This window comes from Solanum dulcamara, chromosome 3, assembly GCF_947179165.1.
Source record: "Solanum dulcamara chromosome 3, daSolDulc1.2, whole genome shotgun sequence".
In the NCBI taxonomy this organism is placed as follows: Eukaryota; Viridiplantae; Streptophyta; class Magnoliopsida; order Solanales; family Solanaceae; genus Solanum; species Solanum dulcamara.
The window spans coordinates 36,211,146-36,221,811 of NC_077239.1; the positions used below are offsets into that span (position 1 = coordinate 36,211,146).

Here is a 10,666-nt window from a genome sequence, read left to right on the forward strand (position 1 = left end):
GGGCTTCTCAAGCCTTCCATACTTTAGAAAGTGATGAGTATGTAAGGCTATCCTTCCCTTCTCTTGGCATATCCTTGATAGAAGTGCAATATGTATATCTGCATGTGCAAGTGGGGATAATCCCATTCATAAGGCCCCGAACATACCTCCTAATTTTTATCCACTGCTGAATACTAGGATGCCTACGATAGGTGAATTATTGTCTGTCAAATTCCTTTGGGATAGGAAGGGAGAAACATGTGAGGCCTACCTTTTCTTTATTTTGACATGTCTTAAATAAAACGATACATGATACGAGCTCTAGAGTAAGTCCATTCCTAAGCTCCGAATACGCTATATGTCTCATATTCACTCCTTGGCAGGAAAACTCTCATCGTAGTTGACCTACCTTCCCTGAACCGTCTATATGTCGATTAATAGTGGGACTTAGAGCTCGTAGTCCTAAGGACTCTGTGATGATAGATGTCTATGATTCCCTAAAGCCAGTTGGCATTACCCTAAACTATGTCTATAATTCCTGAGACTTCACTCAATATAGCCCTAGTGGCACTCAAAGTGCACCTGAGATGATTATTTTCCTGATCCACGAACGATAGTTCAGTATGATTACCCTAGTGAGTCTCAGATAATGATCTACTTATATATGATGGTTATGACACCGAGTCCCCTAATGGGCCGGGTACGATATATGATGATATGATTATAACATTGAGTCCCCTAATGGGCCAGGTACGATATATGATGATATGATTATAACACCGAGTCCCTTAATGGGCCGGGTACGGTATATGATGCTATGATTATAACACCGAGTTCCTTAAAGGGCTGGGTACGGTATATGATGATATGATGATAACACTGAGTCCCCTAATGGGCCAGGTATGGTATGTGATGATATGATTATAATACCGAGACCTATACTGGGCCGGGTACGATATGATATATAACGATAGATAGGCATGCATATGAAAACACAATAATGTAATCATAACATATGGCACGATGCCGTATGCGATGACATGGTAACACCGAGTTCCTTAGCGGGCCGGATATAGTATATGAAGATGGTGTATATGCCCTGATGTTATAAGATGCAGGTACAGTGCCTTATTAACTGTTATACTTGTTTCCTGCATCCCCCTTTCAGTTGTTCTCTCAGTTGTGATGCGTTATGCTTAATATAATCAGTACATATATCGTACTGACCCCCCGTTCCCTGGGGGGCTACGTTTCATGCCCGCAGGTACAGATGTTCATTCTGAAGATCCGTCAGCTTAGGAGTTCCTCTCAGCTATGTCGGAAGTGCTTCACTGTTCTAGAGCCTAGTTTTTGATACTGGTCACTTAATCTATATATTTGTATATTCAAGGGTACGGCGGGGGCCCTGTCCTGCCATATGTTGCTATTACTATTCTTAGAGGTCTGTAGACATATGCATGTGGAATGTTTGTGAGTTCGTTTCGATTGTGCCTATACGGCATTTTGTGAATATAGTTATGTTACATTAGCCTTGTCGGCTTACACGTCCTTATGTGCTATAAAACGAGTGAAAGAGGCTACATGTGCACGAAAAGGTTTTAACTCATTGGGGTTTTTGCGAGTAGTATCACCTTGTTCATAGTTCAGTATGACTACAACTGATAGGTAGGTATACGGGGGTCCTGGTTGGATCCCATTCACGGCCTACAGGGTTGGGTCGTGACAACCCCATACTTTGTCGATCTAGGATGGAGACCGGTTGTTTCTCATAGGATAACTCCTCTATGACCTGGATATCCTCTGCTGAATATACTCATGATGGATCACCAACACACTTGCAAAGCATCGATACTTAGAAGACTGGATGTACTACTTCTGGATCCACCGGTAAGTCCAACTCGCAGGCAACCTTGCCTATTTGGCGGAGGGTCTGATAAGAGCTAATGCATCTCAGAATAAGGTCCTCTTTCTTGCTGGGTCTCATCACTTTCTCTGTGGATGACACTTGTGAGACTGCTTAATTATAACTTGAAAATCTAGAGATAGATGTCGATTATCTGCATATGACTTCTATCGACTCAGAACTGGTAATAATCTCTCCCGAATAAGCTTCACCTTCTATACTGCTTATTGAACCACATCTAGGCGTATTAGTCATGTTTTACTACCATTAAACAAATCAATTGGCGACCTACACTGTCCTCCATACCAAGTCTCATACGGGGCCATCTAGAAACTAGAATGATAGTTAATATCGTAAGTACTTTTGACAGGTGGTAGGCAATTATCCGAGCTACCTTTGGAGTCAACCATATAGGTCCGCAATATATCATCTAACATTTAGCTAGTAAGCTTAGTCTGCCCATCAGTCTGAGGGTAAAATGGTGTACGAAGACCTATCTATCTTCCCAATCTCTTTGTAAACTGATCTTCGGTAGTTAACTGTAACTTGGGATCCTTCATCTAAGACAATAGCTATGGGAACTCCGTAAGGTCCTACCACCCGTTTGACCTATAATTTCAGACCATCTTGGCTGGGCAAGTAGTCTTTGATTGGAGGAACATGGGCTAATCTTATTAATATGCGGATAACATTCCATATAGAATTATCTGTCTAAGGAGTGCAAAGTAAGTCTTGTAGCCAAGGTCGTGTTGTGGAATCTTCGACCTTGTATATTACTTCTTGCCTTATTTAGATAAAATCAACTGGTACCCTCGCCTTTTGGGGTTTTTTTTCTTGCCCATCAGAGTTGGCTACCAAGTTGTGCTGAAGTCCTCTCACATAATAACCTATATAGCCGTTCCATGATTTACCTATCATTAACGGGTGTTATGTTGAAGAACTGTGGCATACAAGTGCGCCATCTGTTAGTAATCAGCTAATCTTGCTTTCTTTGCTTAAGACCTTTTATAATTCCCTTAATGTAACTTATAACACTCTAGGTATATAATCTCATGTCGTTACTTCACCGCTAGTTCAGATTCTTCCATCGCATGCGATGATAGCAGCACTAACGCACCGGATCCCACCAGAATTTTGAAGTTAAATGTGCTTGGGTGAGAGTAGTACTAGGATGGGTAACCCCCCCGGGAAGTCCTCAAGTCACATTCCATTGCAATCCTTGAAATAATGTGCAAAGGCACTCAACCTAGCCCATGATTTACCTTAGCATCTTCTTATTAGTCTTCATGCTTTGCATTGCCCTCTCCGCCCCTGTCTTACTCTCGACGTTGGGATAGATCATTGGTTTAACTATGGCTAGGTCATATTTTTCCCTTAGTACTCACCCCATCTCGGTAATTTGGTCCAACCCATCTTGACATCTCCCTGTAACACATCTTAAACATCCTAGCTCCTTTTCTCGTGTACTTCTCACTTGACCCTGTACTCAATATATACATATCCATAGGTTCCATAACCATTCTCATACAACCTACAAGATAGACATAATCTTTTTGTTTCCCGGCCCATCTTGCTTTACATATCGACTTTACACTAGAACTTGCTTGCACCAATGCTGATATGGAGATTTTCTATTCTTTCTCCTTTCTACTTGTATATCACCATATCAGCGGCCAATGATGTTGTTTCCATATCTTCATCTTTACCCAAACACGGCCCTTCTACCCTTTACACGGTCCTTAGTTTGCTCAGTCCTACTCTCTTATCGTATTCACTTCTTGTGGTAGGCACCCATCCCTTAGAGTTCTACTAATGATTCTTCGCACAGTCTCAGATACCGCGGCTCCTATCTATTTATTATTGGCCTCGAGCTCCTGCTAACTTGTGCCAATATGGGATCTCACTTAAAATTTAAGCGTTCCTGTCAACATGTGATAGTGTCAATTGATTTCATCTCACGCGTGTATTTCTCTCGTCCACTTCCCCCCTTTAGGCCGTACCCATGTCATCCTCTATTTATTTTCAACTATTCATATGCATATGATTCTATTCCAACATATTTGACATACTGCACCATGTCTATACCTTCTGTTAACTCATTTATACTTTAGGTTGCCCCTGTAAGAAAGCTTAACACAACCATGGGGTGCTTAGAATTCACGATAAATAGTACACAATCTAGTACAAGTGTACTCGAGTCATATAACTAATGTAGTACCTTAGTCGAAGACAGATTTCTTTCATCCCAATCAGTATGTCACTAGTTCTTATAATTGTGTCCGATTCTCTATTCGGGGGCACTTATACTCTGATGACACGTGTTTCTAGCTTTGCTGTAACACTATCTTTATCCTAGTGAATACCACATGTTCCTCTTAATGGACTCGCAATGCATCAGTGGTCTTGTAGAGCTACCTACCTTATCTTTGAGGGGTCTTACTATTTTCCACGGTGGAGGTACATATACACAATACCCTTTTCTGCTTCATGCACTTTCATCCCTATCGTGTACTTGATGCTGACTCCTAATCTTACTCAAAATCACATTCTTTAGTTACTTCGTTACTAGGCCCTATGTACTTCCATGGTGATCCTCATTATATTCACACTATATTCTGCTCATGGTCGATCCCAGAGGGTAATATTTCTTAACCTTTAACCACGATCTTTACTATGGACTAATTCCACCTAGTGGAGCAAGCGTACTTAACCCCCTTATCCTTCCTCGTCATTCTCATCCTTAATACCTCGTAGGCATTCTTAGGATGTTCATATCCATCACCATTCTTCTCACTATATCAGTATCAACCTTCTAATTACCACCCCTACCGCAATTTACTTATTTACCAAAGTCAGTTGTACTCCTAGTTTAGTCGGACCGTGGATACAATCTCCCAAGATATACTACAACCTTATATCTCATTCTCTTTTTATTTCAAAAACAATTCGGCAAAGTTTCCTCTATATTCCTTACTATCCCAAACTTGCACTCAAAAAATACCAACAATGCCTCATAGGTCCAACATATATATATATTCATATCACCGCCACACAAGGTGCCCAATATCAATAACAATATAAAATAATGGACTTACCTCATATGTCCACCTTCAACTACACCCGTTACACTTTCTTGTCTACTTTTCCCTTCAATCTTCGACTTTACATTTCAATAATATTTCAATCTTCTTACCTTATCCAACATGCCTCCTTTACACCATTACTTACCTGTATACTGGGTAGCTTCAAATATTATCTGTCATTTTCTTCTGTCGATATCGTTCTTCAGCTGAAACCAAAGGTTAGAAAAAGGAATTTCATGTCCTATGGCTAGGATCTATCGTACGATCTTAGATATGAAAGACAGTGACATCCTAAATGCTCTGTAGCCTCTTGTTTATAGATGTGGCACACAACACACCAATAAACAATACTCTACTAGACACGGTCTTTAAATATTACGAGAAAGGACTGCTCTAATACCACTTTTGTTATGACCCAAATCCGTAGGCCGTGATGGGGTCCGACCTAGACAACCGTATACATAAATCTTAGCTATAAGAACTATACACAAGATGATGATATCATCTACCTCCGTACCGCTCCTCGTGGAGTAGATCCCGCATCCAACCAAGTCTTTGACCAAAGAACGGGCGCTGGTTAAAAAACAATCATTTGATTTTCTTTCTTGCTCTCCCTTAGCAGCGGGAAGGTCGGGGACGCCGAGACCTTTGCTTAAATATGAAATTTGAACTTATAGAAGATCCCCTTTAAGATCAAACAATTCCATCGAATTGAGCTCTTTCACACCTCCGGATATCTGGTGCCAAATTGTCACCCCAGAGGATGATAGCAAATTCTTCTGCATATAGCCTCTTTCATTTGCACCATGTCATGTAAGGGCCGACAAGGATACCTTAACCAAATAACATTTATAATATGTCATATAGTCAAACTGAATAAAACTCATAAACAACCCACCTACATATGTCTACAGGCCTCTAAGACTATAAATAGTGATATATAGTGAGACAGGGCCCCCACCGTACCCCTGAATAAACAACTATATACATTATACGATCCGCACCAAAAGCTAGGCTCTGGAATAGTGGAGCACTTCCGACATAGTTGAGTACGAGTCCTAAGCTGGCGGATCTCCAAAGTAAGTATTTGTACCTGTGGGCCGGAATGTCTCCTATGTTCTTAAATACATCCATCCCTGTTACACCCTACACTTTTAAACTCGGAATGTCTCCTAAGTTCCTTAGACATTATCATGTGAGCCGGATATGCTACGACACTATCAAAGGACTCTAAGGAAGGGGGAATGTGATACCGCATAGTAGAGAAGGTTGGAGATGGAGTCATAAGAATCCAAAAGGAATTGGAAGTCAAGTAATGAGTCGTAGGACTCGATTTACCTACGTAAACTACTAACTTGGAAGTCTTACATACTTAAGCTATTGGAGTATGTACCAAGCTTGCGTAGCATGGATTACACAGGCTCTTAAAATAAGACGAGGTTACGAACCCACGAGGAAGGAAAAAAAGTGACACTTGGCAGCCTAGGAGGGTTACACATGGCAGCACCTCAAGCAGGCAGGTGACCCACCTGCTTGGGGAAGGTGGGCCCCACTGCCACGTGGTAGACTGTCCTTGCCTGCATAGATACGGTGGCCCAATAGGGGCTGGACATGTGTCCCCCTTAGGGGATGATACGTGTTACCTCCTAGGACAACCAATATACATGTTTATCATGAAATATTTTCAGTTTGTATTCACAAACTCCAGCAGCAAACAAAGGAACCAAAAATCCTAAACTAGATAGAAAAAGAGGGCGGCCAAGGGGAAAAAATAGGTAAGTCCCAATTTTGCTCCTTAAATTAATTATATAGAGTATACCACGATGATATAGAGGTATTAGTAGTATAAAATCATGGCTTGGTGCAGCAAAAATTGGACAGCAAGCAGCCACGGCGTACAAGTCGCGCTAGAAAAGTTTCGAGGCACAATTTTGGCTACTTTTGGCCAATTTCGTGTAAGGTAAGGTTTGTACTTTAAATTTGGACTTTATGGTCTTGTTATAGAGTATATTATACACCTTTTAGGCTGCTGTAAGTGTAATAAAGTCGTGGAAATATTCAACGTTCGAAATAAACTAAATTGGAGTCGCTATAGTTGAATTGTCATCGAAATAAAGTATTGTTCTTGTGAGGTGATGCTGAAGGGGTGTGTCTTGTTGTTTCAGGGTATAAATATTCTCTAAATGAGGTGGGGGAGCTTATGTTTGCAGCCACACGACCCCCGCTTGGTACGGTTAAAGGTTTTGCAAAATGGAAACTAGAAACCCTATTTTGATATCATATTTTTGAGCGAGTAGTTTGGAGTTTATGTTGTATATTGTTGGTGTGAATTGCATAAACATATTTTTCAGGTTGTTTTTGTTGGCTGGCTTTAGTTTTTAGGTATCTAATTGGAAATTTGGATGGCACATTATAGGAGAGGTGCTGCCCAATTTTCGTTAACGCCTTAACTAGTTAAGGAACTAGTCAAGAAGGCGAGCGAAGGGATGAATGTTATGAATACTCGTGGGTAGTCTAAGTTGCTGAAAAGTCTAAGGTTGTTAACACTTGCATTAATTTTGTGTTAAATAGGTTTCGAGTACAACGACGTGAACAAGATTAAGGGGAGTCCATAAGAGGTATGTGAAGCTTCTCTTGGTATGTTTTGGTATAGGTATGTAAAGCCTATCTTTTCTCATTTGGCATGTCTTAGATGTAAGAAGGATATGATATGAGCTTTGGGGGTAATTCCATTCCCAGGTTCTGAATATGACTTCAGGACCCTCACTCACTTCTGAATGATTAAACTTTAAAGTAGTAAGCTGTTATCTTCGAGTCTTCTATATGACTGTATAATAATTGATTCGACTAACCTTTTGTTTGTAAAAAAAGAAATGCTCTGAGATAACCAATGCTCGGACTGCTATAAGATATTTCACATTGGTATATGTCTAAGATTTCCAAAAACTTCTTTTTACGTAGTTCTTAGTGACAGTTAGAGAGTATCCATCAGATACCTTCTGCCCTGATCCCCAGGTGATGGTTCACTTGATGACTTCATTGAGTCTCAGATAATGATTTAAACTGTGTTTTTTTTCTCACTACTCTACTCGTGTATACTGTAACACTTCTTCTCCGAGTCCCGGTCCGGTTGTCAGATTCGTGCAATTCACTGCATTGTTCACCGAGTCCCTCGCTAGAGGGCCAGTATCCGTATGTATATATATGATTATGATGTGTTATAATAAGGTGACAATTTCCTAGGGCCTAATACTGATACTATGATGATGTGTTGTAATAAGGTGACGATGGCCTGGGGCCTGATACTGATACTATGATGATATGTTGTAATAAGGTGACGATGGCACGGGGCCTGATACTGATACTACAAATATGATTCACTGGATCCCTGATAGGGCTGGCTATATTGAAAATTTGAGCATGCATGATTTTCTTTTCCAAGTACCGGTTTCTGATTTTACATTTTATCCCCTGCTTCTCTACTTCAGATATTCTTCCAGTTGTATCATGTTATGTTTTACATACTCAGTACATATGTCGTACTGACCCCCCTTTCTTTGGGGGGCTACGTTTCATACCCGTAGGTACCGATATAAGTTTTGGGAGTCCGTCAGCTCAAGATTCCATTCAGCTCAATTGGAAGAGGCTCCATTATATCGGAGCCTAGTTTTGGATACGAACCATTGATGTATAAAATTATTTGGTCTATTCAGGGGTACGGCGGGGGCCCTGTGTTGTCGTTAATATTTTTAGAGGTCTGCAGACATGTATATGTGGGTTGTGTATGTCAGTTTGATTCAGCTGGGTCTACTTGATATATGATATATGTTATTATGTTATGTCAGCCTTGTCGGCTTGTGTGCCCTATCATGTTGTGATACAAAGGAAAAGGGCTACAGGTTTATGAAAATGTTATCGTCCAATGGGGCTCTATTATATAATATTGTTTTATTTACAGTTCAATTTGACCACAGTTGATAATTGGGTATACGAGGGGTCCAGGTCGGACCCCAGTCATGGCCTACGGGGTTGGGTCGTAACAGAAGTGGTATCAAAGCAGTTCTTCCTTAGATTATTTACAGACTGTGTCTAGTAGAGTCTTGGTTATCGATGTGTTACACGCCACATCTATAAACAGTAAGCTATAGGACATTTAGGATGTTACCTTTCTTCTACATCTGAGATCGTGCTTTAGATCCGAGTCATAGGAAAATTCCTTATACTAATGTTGGATCTTAACAGAAGGACGATACCAACAGAAGGAAGTAATTGATGACATGGAAAGTTACGAAGCATGCAGGTAAGTAAAGTAAAGCCATGGAAGATATCCGTCGGGTAAGGTATTGAAGTACTATTGAAATGTAAAGTTGAAACCTGAAAGGAAAGCAGACAGAAAGTGCAATAGATGCAATTTGAAGTTGGACATATGAGGTAAGTCCAGTATTTTTATATTATTGTTGACGTTGAAAGTCCTGTGTGGCTGCGATATGAGATGACATTGAAAGCCCTATGCGGCTGTGATATGATATGTATATATATATATATATGTTGGCCCTGTGAGACATTGTTGGTATTTTCTGCATGCAGGTTTTAGGATAAGTAAGAAATGTAGAAGAAACCCTGCCGAATTTTTCCCAGAACAAGAAAAAGAGAGTAAAACATAGCTTATAACATGTCTTGGAAATTGATACAGGGTACATATTGGATGCTAAGTTAAAGTTGTAAGAGATACTTTTTATGTCATCGATAAGGGATACCCTTTTTACTTGGGGAAATTTATTTCAAGGAAACAAAAGTTTGTCTGAGCAGTATAGTTCAGACCACAGTATCTCCAGCTGTAACTATGTTGTTAAAAAAAAGAGAAGCTGAGGTTGAAAGATAAGATGTCCAGTAATTGAGCTTCACTCATTTTTGAAAATACCAAACCCCCGACTCCTATTGTAAATTAGATGAGTTGTTCATAACTCGAGGATAAACTTGGAAGGGGACCAGGTAGGTCATGTATTAATAGAAGTACTGTGATGTTTAAGAGATTTTGGTTTCTTCCAACAATGGTTGGAAAATGGTTTACAATAATAGTTTATAGTTCTTCACCAACTAATTGGGGAAAGAGCTTCAAACAGAAGCACCTCAAAGAGATGTCAGGAACTGAACACGAATACAAATTAAAAGGGGGATATGTAAGTATGAATTGAACAGTGTGATACGAGTATGCAGGGACAAAGGGGAACCACTAGTAAGACACACTTAGTACGCGTTGACTAAGTTAAAGGCCTGTGTTGAGACCACAGTAAGAGCATGGGGCTTAAGATACAAAATAATGACGCGTATACACAATGTCGCCCCAGAAATAGTGGAACCCTTAAGGGACGAGGATGGAAAACTTAAGGAACAAATGGTGCAACTTCTATTCGCCCCAAGAAGCAAAGGATATAGGTTGGGATAAAGCTACTACTTCAAGAAAACCTTAAATAGTTATCGTCGGAATACTAGAACTGCCTAATTGGAGTTGGAACGACTACAGGTGCGAAGTAATTCTGGGAAGGGAAAAGTAGAAGGTGGCCTTGGATGAGTTGTTCCTTGGGTCACATTATTCAAGTACCGATTAGTAGACAAGACATCACATTAAATATGGAAAGGTTCTCATCACTTTGTAATTTAGCCAAGGCTCCGTACGTGGATAGTCCGATTATAAAATATA

General features: G+C 40.2%; 1 pseudogene; it reads left to right on the top strand.

The window, feature by feature from the left end:
* Nucleotides 1–2,971: 2,971 nt before the first annotated feature.
* Nucleotides 2,972–3,091, top strand: LOC129883912 (5S ribosomal RNA; annotated as a pseudogene).
* The last annotated feature ends 7,575 nt before the right edge of the window (nt 3,092–10,666 follow it).